This window comes from Plecotus auritus, assembly GCF_963455305.1.
Source record: "Plecotus auritus genome assembly, chromosome: 1".
NCBI classification, from domain to species: domain Eukaryota; kingdom Metazoa; phylum Chordata; class Mammalia; order Chiroptera; family Vespertilionidae; genus Plecotus; species Plecotus auritus.
Window position 1 is genome coordinate 72374314 of NC_137770.1, and position 14344 is coordinate 72388657.

General features: G+C 41.5%; 1 protein-coding gene across 2 annotated transcripts in view; it reads left to right on the forward strand.

Moving 5' to 3' along the window:
- Nucleotides 1-2038: 2038 nt before the first annotated feature.
- INO80 (INO80 complex ATPase subunit) overlaps nt 2039-14344 on the forward strand; it is a 160439-nt gene continuing 148133 nt past the window's right edge. For both annotated transcript variants that reach the window (XM_080645600.1, XM_080645601.1), the window contains exon 1: nt 2039-2296. The gene's annotated coding sequence lies outside the window, so the exon portion shown is untranslated. The remainder of the gene's footprint in view (nt 2297-14344) is intronic.

Here is a 14344-nt window from a genome sequence, read left to right on the forward strand (position 1 = left end):
GCAATAGGACCTGTGAGTATGTTAAGTGTCAAGGCAAAGGGAAAGTAAGGTTGCAGGTGGATTTAAGATTGCTAAACACTTGATTTTAAAATGGGAAGGTTATCCTAGATCAGTGGTCGGCAAACTCATTAGTCAACAGAGCCAAATATCAACAGTACAACGATTGAAATTTCTTTTGAGAGCCAAGTTTTTTAAACTTAAACTTCTTCTAACGCCACTTCTTCAAAATAGACTCGCCCAGGCCGTGGTATTTTGTGGAAGAGCCACACTCAAGGGGCCAGAGCTGCATGTAGCTTGCGAGCCGCGGTTTGCCGACCACTGTCCTAGATTATCTGGGTGGGCCTGATGTAATTGCAAGGGTCCTTAAAGAAATTTTTTTGTTTTATAAGGATCCTTAAAAGGGTAAGATTGGTAAGATATTTGAGATGGACCCAACCTTCCATTGCTGGCTTTAAAGATGGAAGAAGGCCGCCAGAAACCAGAGCAGCCTTTGGAAGCTAGAAAAGGAGCTAAATTCTTCCCTAGAATCCTGCCAACACCTAGATTTTAGTCCAGTGAGACTGGTATTAAGCTTCTGACATACAGAACTCTAAGATAGTAAATTGTGTTATTTTAAGCACTTGTGTTAATTTGTTAGCACAGTAATATGAAACAAAAACCTACATTTGAACTTTAAAAAAACTACAATTTGGTCACTAACTTACTTTTTGCTTTTATTCTTTCCCTTTGGTTTATACTCCAAACAGACAGCTCACTGTTACTCATATTATTACCCTACTTGGTTGCAGGTGTTCATTTTGGAAGGTATATGAAACATTAACTATGGTTTTAAGATTCAGTCCAATACAAAAATCTTTACCAATCCCTCATGAACCCCAATTCCTCCCCTTTTCAGTAATTTTAATTTCTGGTTTATTCTTGTTTCTTTTGCATAAATGAGCAGATGTTTTCTTATGCTCCTTTCTTTCTTACACAAAGGATAGTATTTTGCCCTGAGGCAAAGTTAACTTTTTTAAGTCCAGTGAATTTAGCGCAATAAGTCTACTTAATGACCTTAAGCAAATGTTGTTCTGCTTAGATACTAAGGGCCAGGTTGAAATGAATTAAAAAGCTCGAGACCCGAAGGAATTGAAATAGCATAGGTAACTTTCGGGAAGTTCGAATCCTTAGCTGCATTTAGGCTATATTTACAGTAGGTCCTCCTCATGACAGATCCTGGTAATTGAGTTTAGTAAACATAAGTAGCGCGGGGCTAAAACTATGGAGATGGTACAGACAAATCAATTATTCCTTTTTTTCAGAGGCTCATTGAAGTCTGTGTGTTCCCAAGTCCCTAAATCCTAAGCTCTCACTCACACGTAAGCCTAACTATGTCACAGGACAGCGGTCTTGGTCTGAGCGTAGAGACCCAAACTACTGTGTAAGAGTGCTCTACACATCAGGCACTTCGCCGACGATGCAAAACCCTGCCCCAAGAGGCCAGAAACATTAAAATATCACACCCGAACCTATCCTTTCAAATGGATCGTCTCAGTGTTCGGTAACCCTAACAAATTAATCACATGCACCCTCTCTCTCTCCTGCCTGCGGGAACGAATATTCCCAGGATCCCGGGCCGTTACGATTGACGTTACTTCCGGGAAAAGTAACCTTTCTTCAGCGGTTGCAGGCCTGGAGAAGTCTCGCGACATTTACTCCCGCGAGATCTGCTTGCTCACTCTAGCGACGACATCCTTCTCCTCCTCCCCGCCGCCTTTCGGCAATCTTCGCCAGTCCCAGCCCCGACCAATCTGCACTCAGATGGCATGGATCAGGGTCTCCCCCCGAACCCCAGTCCACGCGGGGCGTCAGGCGGCAGCGGCGGGGTGCGAGCTGCTCGAGGCCGTGAGCAGCGGCACTGCGGAAGGCACGGGCCGGCGAGGAGCAGTGAGCGTGGGCGGGGTAGGGGTAAGCCAGCTGAGTAGCGGCTCGATTGTTCTGGCCTGGCTATGGCGCCTCTCCTCCCCCCCGCCATGGCTCCCCGTGTCCCTGCTCCGCTCCTCTCAGTGAGTGAAAGTGGCCGCCGCCGCCGCCGGCCCAGCGCCCGCAGCCGCCTCAGCGCCGCCGCCATCTTGGGGTCCCAGGAGCCGCCGAGGGAGCGGGCTAGGAGCGTCCACGCCCAACGCAGTCACCGTCCTGCGGCCTCAGAGAGCGAACCGCGGCTTCACCGTCGGCGGGGCGACCCCCCCCTCCGGACCCCGCCCGCACCCCGCCCCCCCTCCGCCGCCGCCGCGGCGGCGGGGCCCGGCGGCCCGAGGTGAGACTACTAGACGTGGGCGGGCGAACGGAGTGGGGGTCGTGTAGGCCCCGTTGCGCCCCTCTCTGCGGGCGACGACTGGGCCGCGTCTTAAAGGGGCCGTCGCCCCCGGCCCTCGGATTTGTTGGGCTTATTGGGGAGGATGGGTGTGAACACTCTTCGCAGGGTTGGGACCTCAGGGACCTGGGCCTTGTTTTTTCCCCCTCAGACCTCTGGAGACCAGGGGTCACGCGGTGACCTCAGCCAGCCGAGGAAGCCCGTGGGGCGCCCACATGTGGGGAGTGTGTTAGACCAGGTGCACGTGGGACCCGGTGGGGCGGTGTCGGGCTAACACGTGTGTGGGTTGGGGTTGGGGTGGGGCAGTGCGAGGGCTGGTTAGGTTCGAGTGGGAACCCCGTGAGGGTTATACCTATCCAAAGCAATCGAGATCTAAGGGCTTGATAGCGTGTCAGTTTCTGGGAGTAAGTTGGAGTATGGGTCTATGGTGCATGCTGCTTGTTGGTGTTAGGTGGGGGCAGCCTAACACGTGCAGATTTAGGAGTGTGTGGGTGACACTCCTAGTCTTTTTGGCTTTCTTAGGGTGTTTAGGCAAATGTCATCCTATTTGACATTCCTTCTTGAGCTTGCTGATGAAAACTACTACTTCCGTAATCACCGAGGGTAGAAGCCCCCTACAGTTTGGGAGTGATAGAGCCTCAGAAGGCACTCACTGTTTTAGTTAATGGCCAACTGTACCGAATTCTTTGATTGAAACACTGCCTCGTTTCATGTTCCTATACTTGTTGGTAAGAGTGGGAGAGAGAATTAGGGGGTTGACCTCGCTAGCAGAACTGGTAGCCAGCTTACTTTTCCTAATCAGTAACTTTCATGATTTCCTTTCCCACAAGGATATTTTCATTGTGGTTTACTAGTGGTGGCTTTTAATTCATTTTTTAGTAACAGCTTTATTGACATAATTTACATATCTAGAAACTCATCCTTTTAAAGTGTACAGTTCTGTGATTTTTAGTATACTTGTGGAGTTGTACAGATATCACCACTATCAAATTCATTACACCGAAAAGAAGCCCCTTTAGCAGTCACTCTTCATTCCTCCTTACCACAGCGACTAGCAACTATTCTATTTTCTGTCTTTGTAGATTTGCCTATTCTGGATATTTTGTATAAATGGAATCACACATGTGTACTTTTGTGACTGGCTTCTTTCACTTAACATGTTTTCAAAGTTCATCTATGTTGTAGCATGTATTAGGATTTTGTTCCTTTTTATTGCCAAGTAATATTTCATTCAGATTGTGTTTTGTGCTTGAAATATACAAATATTTCATATAAAACGACAATTTGAGGTTATTATATATGGTAAAAGTTGGATACTTACTAGATTTTAAAATGAATTTGTTTTTAAGGATTAAATCCCACTATTTTAGTTTACTGTGTTCTTTTCCTCTACATTTTTATTTCAAAAGAATCCAAACCAATTTTCAAAGATGTGTCTTTTGATAGGAAATAACTGTTAACAACACAAATGTGATTAGAAAAGTTTATGACTAATAAAAACATTTTGAGTGTATCAAAGGTGGAAATGGGATTGTCAAAGTAACGGACCATAAACTGGTGATATAATTTCACTTAATGAGAGTTTGTCATACTACTTCTGAGGGAAGGTATCATAACAGCTTTTGACTGGTTACTTGAGTAGATGTAGGGCAAGGAAAGGACTACTAGACACCTCTTCAGCCCACAAGAAGGTTAAAACTGGCTTAGGGATTTAACATGTCAATTTACAAGTTCACACAAAACATAAATTCTGGGATGCAGTGAATTTTAGAGAGGGCAAATGTAATAGAGTTAATAGGAAACTTTGAGTTTCTGTGGGAAAATAAGTGAAATTGATGACAAGTTTCAAAGTTGCATCTTAAGTATAAGAGTTTTGATATGATAGGCTGTAGCATGCAGAGGATGAGAACATAGTTGCTAATACTTACTTAAACACGTTTTATGGGCACTAATCCTAATCATGAGGGCTCTGGTCCTACCTCCTGGTATCATAAACTTGGGGATATGTGAACTTGGAGTGGGATACAAATATTCAGACCATGGCTGCACATTAAGTCAGAAATTCATTTAGAGAAGCATTGGATTCACTTGCTAATGATGATACAGTAGCCTTGCTTAGGATTGAAAAGTTGGTCACAAAGAAGCTTAATGCCTGTGCTTAATAAGTACATAAGAGATTTCCATATATGTTAGGTCAGAAGTTGGAAAGCAGTAATACTAAATGTAGTTGACAACTTAAATATAAAAAAATAATTGGGACCAAATGCTATTCATATTTTTAATGGACTAGAGGACAGTGAGTAAATTATGACATGCCTTTATAAACTTTCACTACCAAGGACTGACAGCCTTTGTAATGGTCTTTAGAGCAAGTAGGATTCTTTTTCTTTTTTTTTATTGATTTTTTACAGAGAGGAAGGGAGAGGGATAGAGAGGTAGAAACATCGATGGGAGAGAAACACCGATCAGCTGCCTCCTGCACACCTCCCACTGGGGATGTGCCCGCAACCAAGGTACGTGCCCTTGACCAGAATCGAACCTGGGACCCTTGAGTCCACAGGCCGACGCTCCATCCACTGAGCCAAACCGGTCAGGGCGAGCAAGTAGGATTCTTACATATTTTGCAGTTTAAAGAAGCCTGTGAACCTCTTCTCAGAATATGACTTTTAAATGTATATAGTTCAAATATTTAAGTTTATGATGTAAGACATTTGCTTTTATTATTGAATTAAATAACAACTATTGATAGTCCTACTAATACTGCTGTGGTGTACTGCCTACATTCAGAATTGAAGGAAATGCTAATTGTAGCTATAGGCTAGTGAAAGGATGTAAATTTCTTCCATCCAAATTCATGGACCCATAGTTTAAGATTCATAGTTTGTTTGTTGTTAATCCTCCCAAAGGACACATTGATTAGTTGCCTCCCACACTCAAGCATGCTACTGGGGCTGGGATTGAACCTGCAATCTTGGTATGTGTTCTTGACCGGGAATCGAACCCTTGATCCTTCACTGCATGGGCTGATACTCTACCTCTTAGCCCAGGGGTGGGCAAACTTTTTGACTCGAGGGCCACAATGGGTTCTTAAACTGGACCAGAAGGCCGGAACAAAAGCATGGATGGAGTGTTTGTGTGAACTAATATAAATTCAAAGTAAAGGAGCGGAGGGGAGAGCAAGAGAACCGAGAACCGGATAGAACAGCCGGATCCGGCCTGCGGGCCGTAGTTTGCCCAAGGCTGTCTTAGCCACACTGGCTAGGGCAAGACTTACAGTTTTAGAGCCTCTGCCCTAAAGAGTCCTGCACATGTAACTAAGTTATTTCATATGGAGAAATCAGTGGTTTCCATAAGAAGAAGGATTATTGATTCTTTTATATTTTTAAAAAATATATTTTACTGATTTTTTACAGAGAGTAAGGGAAAGGGATAGAGTTAGAAACATTGATGAGAGAGAAACATCGATCAGCTGCCTCCTGCACACTCCCTACTGGGGATGTGCCCACAACCAAGGTACATACCCTTGACCAGAATTGAACCTGAGACCTTTCAGTCCGTGGCCCTATTCACTGAGCCAAACCAGTTAGGGCGGATTATTGATTCTTAAATACTTGTTCACAAGAACGTGACTGAGACTTCTTACAGCGAGATCAAGTGATAGTTTAAGGAAAAACCTGGTAGTATAATGGAAAGACATTGGGTTGGGAGATAAAAAGACTTGAGTTTGAGTTCTACTTGCCACTGGGTAAGTAACGGAACTTTTTCTGAGTTTCAGTTCTCCTTATTTGTAAAATGGGGATAATAATTTTCACTTCTGAGATTAAATGACATATTAGCTATAAAACAGCATATTGATGAATGATAGTTTATTTTCATCTCTGAAGAAATTAATATACCAAAGGCTGTGATTGCCCTAAGTGGTTTGGTTCAGTGGATAGAGCATCGGCCTGCTGGCCTGCGGACTGAAGGATCCCAGATTCGATTTCCTGTCAAGGGCATGTACCTTGGTTGCGGGCACAGCCCCAGTGGGGAGTGTGCAGAGGCAGCTGATCGATGTTTCTCTCTCATCGATGTTTCTCTCTATCCCTTTCTCTTCCTCTCTGTAAAAAATCAATGAAATATATATATATATATATATATATATATATATATTTTTTTTTTAAAATATATTTTATTGATATTTTACAGAGAGGAAGGGAGAGGGATAGAGAGCTAGAAACATCGATGAGAGAGAAACATCGATCAGCTGCCTCCTGCACACCCCGTACTGGGGATGTGCCTGCAACCCAGGTACATGCCCTTGACCGGAATCGAACCCGGGACCCTTCAGTCCGCAGGCCGACGCTCTATCCACTGAGCCAAACCGGTTTCGGCTGAAATATATATTTTTTAAAAAAAGGCTGTGATATACATTATTTTTATTTATTTATTTTTAAATAATTCTTTATTGATGAAAGTATTACTTACGTCCCCTGTGTTCCCCCATTGATCCCCTCCATCCCTCCCCCACCCCCATGCTGTGATACACATTTAGTTTTGGTTTAGATGAGGGGAAACTATTAAGTATAGTAGGAGGGAATGACATGAATGGCATATAGGGTTTTCCTAGGGCAGTGGTTGGCAAACTGCAGCTCGCAAGCCACATGCGGCTCGCGAGCCGCGGTTTGCCACTCTGTTGACTAATGAGTTTGCCGACCACTGACAAATACTACCCTTTACCTCTTTGCACTCAATATGCCACAATTGCCTAATCCTCACAGCTTCCAACTACACGGTAACATTTAGTCTAGTCCAGTGGTCGGCAAACTCATTAGTCAACAGAGTGGCAAACCGTGGCTCATGAGCCGCATGTGGCTTGCGAGCCGGGGTTTGCCGACCACTGTCCTAGGGTATTCAAGTGGAGTTCACCTTTTGGTAATGGTACTAAAACTATTCTTATTTCTTATAAAAGAACAAATAAAATGTCTTGGTTTGCGTGTGACAACTTACGCTTTTCAGGGTAAGAAGTTAGTTGATAAGTAGGATAAACTGGGTAAATCGCATATCTTTGTACACGAACAGGAAAATGGCTAGTGACCATCAGTATGGTAAAAAGAATGCTAGGCCAAGTGGTCATTTTATCTCTGAGAATGTTGCCTGAATGGTTCCCAAAAGGCCAACAAAATGTTAGTCATTTCCAAGAGAGTTATGGAAAATAAAATTTAAAAATGGACTGCATTACCTTGGTATGAAACCATAATACACTTAAACTATTGAGTGGATTCTAATTATTGTATCTCAAGGAAGAAGAAATTTAGGAGGGGAGTTTCCAGAAAATGGCAATATAAATGATGAAGGCAATGGTGAGACTTTTGTATGAAGATAAAGAAATTAGACTCTACAATGGATTGATGAAGACTAAGATGGACTATGATTAAATTGTATTGAATTAGGAAAAAACATGAATAATAATCCTGGAAAATTAGAAGTAGTTTGAAAGATGAATATAGTTTGACAGGGGTTGAATAATGAGTGGTTTGTTTATGAAATTTATTAGCACGGAAGGTGGTTAAAGCTTAAGAACAGACCAGGCATAATTTAAGGATTACAAAGCCAGAGACATTTGTGATCCAGTCCTAGTTCATTTCAGGTTAACAAACATTTAGTGATACTTGTACCTAATGGTTTATGACAGCGGTCGCCAACTGGTGGTCTGCGGAGTCCGAAAGATTGGTGACTGCTGGTTTATGAAACTCCTTGTTCTTTTCATTCATTCAATAAATGTTTATTGAACACCAAGTGAATGCTTTTTTATCTTCCCAATAACCATTTATTGAGCATCTGCCACACTCAAGGGGTTGTGGTAGACTCTGAGGGTGTACAGTGAATTAATAGAGTTGTAGCTATATGTATGGGGCGTACTGAGGGGTTCTGCAAAGATAAACACAGTTATGCAAATTCTTTTTAAAAAATATATTTTTATTGCTTTCAGAGAGGAGGGAAAGAGGGAGAGAGAGATAGAAATGTCAATGATGAGAGAGAATCCTTTATTGTCTGCCTCCTGCACGCCCCCTATTGGGGATCTAGGTCCCGGAATTGAACCTGGGACCTTTCAGTCCACAGGCTGACACTCTATCCACTGAGCCAAACCAGCCAGCGTGCAGGAGGCAGGCGATGGATAATTCTCTCTCATTATTGATGTTTCTGTCTCTCCCTTTCCTTTCCTCTCTGAAATAAAAATATTAAAAAAAAAATATGAAGACATTCTTTTAATTTGTTTAAAGGCGATAATCTGCATTGTAATCCACTGGCAGTGTAGTGTAGCACAACTCCTAGTTCAAGCATGTCAAACTCAAAGGCTAACATGGGCCAAATAAGGTTTAAGTTTATGTGTGCTACAAAAAAACCCAAAAGCTTTAATTTTCATAGAAACATTGGTTTGTTTTGATAGAGATGTGCTGAATACAAAGGGCTGAAATAAATGAGTAATCATTAACATAAATAATAGAACATTTTAATAAAAAATATTTTTTCTTAAACAGTAACTGCCAGACACTGAATAACTGCGAAATATTTCCTGTTTTGCACACCAAACAAGTCAGTACAAGGCTAAAATATTTGTTGCTAGTATTAGTGGAGAGAAATGGTGCGCCTGCTGGTAAGGCATGTAAGGGAAATGAATGCAACACGAATCAATCAGCGAATGTTGTAGTTCATTATTAATAATTATGTATAACAGGATATTGTAAAAATTAAGTTACAAAATTTTTATTAAAATGTTTCTTACATACCATTATATTGGCAAAAATATTTGTTGTGGGCCCCGAGTTTGACATGCTTGTTCTAGATCCTAGAGCAGTGGTCGGCAAACTGCGGCTCACGAGCCACATGTGGCTCTTTGGCCCCTTGAGTGTGGCTCTTCCACAAAATACCATGGCCTGGGCGAGTCTATTTTGAAGAAGTGGCATTAGAAGAAGTTTAAGTTTAAAAAATTTGGCTCTCAAAAGAAATTTCAATCGTTGTACTGTTGATATTTGGCTCTGTTGACTTAATGAGTTTGCCGACCACTGTCCTAGAGTGAGAAGACCTGTGTTCAAATTTTGGCTCTCTTATTAATTGTGTGACCTCTGGATAGCTATTCAATTTCTTCATCTCTTAAATTAGGATAATAGTAGTACCTACTCCAAAGAGGATAATTGGGAGACAGCAAGGAATACATACTAGTACTAAGAATGGTACCTGACACATAGTGCTGAGCAAGTATTAGCTATAATTATAGATACCATTTCATTTTGACAGTTTAATAAAGAGCTTAATCTAGAGTTTTTATTTATAGTTTAATCAAGAGTTTTAATTTATAAAGCATGGAACTCAGAACCATTTTTATTATGAATAGAAAATATCTCACATCTTTTTTTAGGTACAGTAGAGAAAAATACATCAATAAAATAGTTATGCAATAACCTCTGTTTATGTAATGAATACCAGTAGATGTGAATAGAAATATCTTCCTATTTAATAAGATTAACTCAGATAAAAAGGTGGTGTTTTGCAACATACAACTTTTTAGTTCAGGCTCTAAAATATTTCTGTCCAGGATGTTGTTCTAATGTTTTGATAGTTTAAGAATCATTCTTAGAATATAATTGTAGGCCAGGCTTTTAGAGCAGGGTTTGGGAAAGTTTTTCTATAAAGGGTCAAATACTAGATCTTAGGCTTTGCTGGTTATGTCTTCTCTGTTGCAGCTTACTCAACTCTGCCATTGTAGTGTGAAAGCAGCCATAGTCAATTTATAAATGAATGAGTGGTGCTGTATTTCCATAAAACCTCTTGGGCACTAAAATTGTAATTTTATGTAATTTTCATGTGTCAGGAAATAAGATTCCTCCCCCCACCCCGCCATTATTTAAAAATGTAAAAACTATTCTTATCTGCAAAGGGTTTACAGAAATGGGCAGTGGGCTGGATTTGACATCAGGCCTGCTGACTCCTACTATAGAGTCTTGGCTCTACAACTCTCAGACTAGATAGTCTTGTGCAAGTTAATGTGAAGCCTTAATTCCATCTTTTAAACGGGGGATAATAACAGTATCTATTATATGTAGAGTTGTGAGAAATGAGATAATTTATCTGAATTGCTTAGCACTATCCCTGACACATAGTAAGTGTTTAGTAAATGCTGTATGTTATTATCATCTAATTGAACTCCCTCATTTTACAATAAGGCTGTTGGGACCCTGAGAGGGTAGGATAGCTGCTATTTCTAAAGTCTATGGCTTGTCAGTAGCATTAAACTCACAGTGCTTGACTTTAGTTTCTCTTTCTACCCAACCACACTACTTTCATAGAGGATTTAATTCTGTTAACATATTGCTTGATAAAGCTATTCTATTGGATACTGTAATGGTGGATACATGACATTATGCATTTGTCAAAACAAATAGGGCTTTCCAATGCAAAGAGTAAACTCTAATGACTACAAATCAAGCAAAAATCATTTAGGAGGTCAGGGATCCCAGGAAGGAGGAATGCAAACGGTGACCAGAGAATCTAATTGTATTACAAATGTATGAAACAACCTTACAGGGGAAGGAGGGTAGTGTTGACCTAAGTAAATTAGGAAAGGAGTGGAATCTAAGACAAAAGGAACTGCACATAAGCGCTGTCTAATTGATAAAATTGTACCCATAGGGCTACAGGTTAATTCTGATACTGATATATATATATATTGTAATTGAGTAATTAAGCAAATGGATCGTGGGAGACAGGTTTCTCACTGTTAGAGTGGGAATTTACAGATAAGCAATGGGAGAAAGCTAGAATGGTCCATGTGGTAATGGATTAGAGTTGGAGACGTGTATGAACCCATGTTTAGCTTAATACAGATATAGGTGCTTACATATTGAAATATTTATAGATATGTGTGCACAGTGGGGTTTAGATACAGATATATTTCTGTGCTCTTGCCAGCTGGAAAGTTAAAAGAAACAAACCCAGGAACACACTCAGTACCCACTTCTTGGTTTTTAATGCCATTGTCCAATAAAAGGAACTAGAGCTTCATTGGAGAAATGGCTGATTCTAGGACTGGGGCAAGAAATATACAAGATGAGCCTGGAGCATCTTTTAGTGCCAGAAAGTAAGGAAGTACTCCAACCACCACCGCTACAACTACAATCCCACATTGATGAGGATATGTCAGAGGAGCATAGGAGCCAACTAAAAGAGCTCCCAAATGCCAAAACTTGAACAGTTTGAGCAGCAGAATAAACAAAGCAACACTGGATTATCCATAATATAAAATCAATATTTGAGTTTATATTGATCTAAATAAATGATTGAATAAATTAATATACTGCTTGGAATGCTCTGTTAGCATGGTTTTATGCCTTAGGAGCCTCTGGTTTACTGGAAGGCTTTCAGAGAGTATTGGAATAATTAAATATGTGGTACTTTGAAGTTCAACTTCTTGGATCCCAATCCTGGCTCTACCATTTCTGGCTGTAAGACCTTGGGTGGGTTACTTAAGCTCTATCTATAAAATGGAGGTTATAATAGTGTCTATGTTATAAAAGGATTAAGTGAGTTAATGATATATAAAACAGTCATGCATATAAAATGTTTGGCATATAGCTCTCAATTGAATGTGTGTATATAGCCTTCTTACTACAGTAGTATTCAAAGAATTTGAATTCCCAATTGGAATTCTTTATCATAGAATCTCTCTCCCCAACCCCCCAAACTTCTTGAATAGAGGACTAACTTTAAGTGTTTATTGAGCACCTAGTCTGATGTAAACATATCTGCCTTGTTCAAATTGACTGTGTAGACTGTATAGTGAAGAGAATAATATCTCCTCCTCCTCCTCCTCCTCCTCCTCCTCCTCCTCCTCCTCTCCACTCTCCCTTCCCCTTCTTTCCCTTCCCCTTCCCTCCTCTCCCTCCCTTTCCCCCTCCCCTCACCCTTCTTCTCCTCCTCCTTCTCCCTTCAACATTTCATGAAATACTGGTTTGGTGGTGATGAGCTCCTTTTTTTTAAAAATATATTTTATTGATTTTTTAAAAAAATATATATTTCATTGATCTTTCACAGAGAGGAGGGAAGAGGCATCGAGAGCTAGAAACATCGATGAGAAAGAAACATCGATCAGCTGCCTCCTGCACACCCCCCACTGGGGATGTGCCCACAACCAAGGTACATGCCCTTGACCAGAATCGAACCTGGGACCCTTCAGTCCGCAGGCCGACGCTCTATCCACTAAGCCAAACCAGTCAAGGCCTATTTTATTGATTTTTACAGAGAGGAAGGGAGAGGGATAGAGAGTCAGAAACATCAATGAGAGAGAAACATCGATCAACTGCCTCCTGCACATTCCTTACTGGGTATGTGCCCGCAACCAAGGTACATGCCCTTGCCTGGAATCGAACCTGGGACCCTTGAGTCCGCAGGCCGACGCTCTATCCACTGAGCCAAACCGGTCAGGGCTGATGAGCTCCTTTAGCTTTTCCTTGTTTGTAAAGCTCTTTATCTGACCTTCAATTCTAAATGATAGCTTTGCTGGATAGAGTAATTGTGGTTGTAGGTTCTTGCTATTCATCACTTTGTATATTTCTTGCCACTCCCTTCTGGCCTGCAAAGTTTCTGTTGGGAAATCAGCTGACATTCATATGGGCGCTGCCTTGTAGGTAACTAACTGCTTTTCTCTTGCTGCTTTTAAGTTTCTCTCTTTGTCTTTAACCTTTGGCATTTTAATTTTGATGTGTCTTGGTGTGGACCTCTTTGGGTTCCTCTTGTTTGGGACTCTCTGTGCTTCCTGGACTTGTAAGTCTATTTCTTTCATCAGGTAGAGGAAGTTTTCTGTCATTATTTCTTCAAATAGATTTTCAATATTTTGCTCTCTCTCTTCTCCTTCTGGCAACCCCATAATGCGAATGTTGGTACATTTGAAATTGTCCCAGAGGCTCCTTGCACTGTCTTTATATTTTGGATTTGTTTTTTCTTTTTGCTCTTTTGATTGGGTGTTTTTTGCTTCCTCCTATTCCAAATTGTTGATTTGATTTTCAGAATATTCTAATCTGTTGAATTCCTGTAAATTATTCTTTATTTCAGTTAGTGTATGCTTAATTTCTTTCGTTTTTAAAATATATTTTGTTGATTTTTTACAGAGAGGAAGGGAGAGAGATAGAGAGCTAGAAACATTGATGAGAGAGAAACATTGATCAGCTGCCTCCTGCACACCCCCTACTGGGGATGTGCCCACAACCAAGGTACATGCCCTTGACTGGAATCGAACCTGGGACCCTTCAGTCCGCAGGCTGATGCTCTATCCACTGAGTCAAACCGGCTAGGGTTGTATGCTTAATTTCTGACTGGTTCTTTCTCATGTCCTTGACATTCTCACTAAGATCCTTGAAAGTCTCACTAAGTCCCTGGAAGCTCTCATTTAGATCCTTGAGAAACCTTATAACCATCGTTTTGAACTCTATCCAGTAATTTGCTTGCTTGCATTTCATTTATTTCTCTCTGGAGATTTCTCCTATTCTTTCATTTGTGGCATATTTCTTTGTCTCTGCATGTTCCCTGTGTTTGTTTCTATGTATTAGGTAGAGCTGCTATGTCTCCTGGAATTGTCAGAGTGGCCTTGTGTAATGGATGTCCTGTATGGCCCAGTGGCTCAGCCTCCCCAGTTGCCTGAGCTGGGCCCTCTAGGTGCACCCCTGTGTGGGGCTCTGTGCACAGTCTTGTTGTAGTTGAGCCTTGATTGCTGTTGGCATCACTGGGAGGGGTTGACCTCCAAGCCAATTGGCTGTGAGGACCAGCTGCGACTATAGTGGAAGAGCTGCTGTGCAGGAGAGACCCCTGTGGAGCAGGACTTGCTTCAGTGGGGCTTTGGTGCTCACTGAGTTTGCCCCTTGAGTGTGCTGCTTGTGAATGTGTAGAGTTGTAATCTGGTATGGTCTGAAGCTGTCCACTGGGTACACTGGCTTGGGGGCCTCCTGGGAGGTGCAAAGC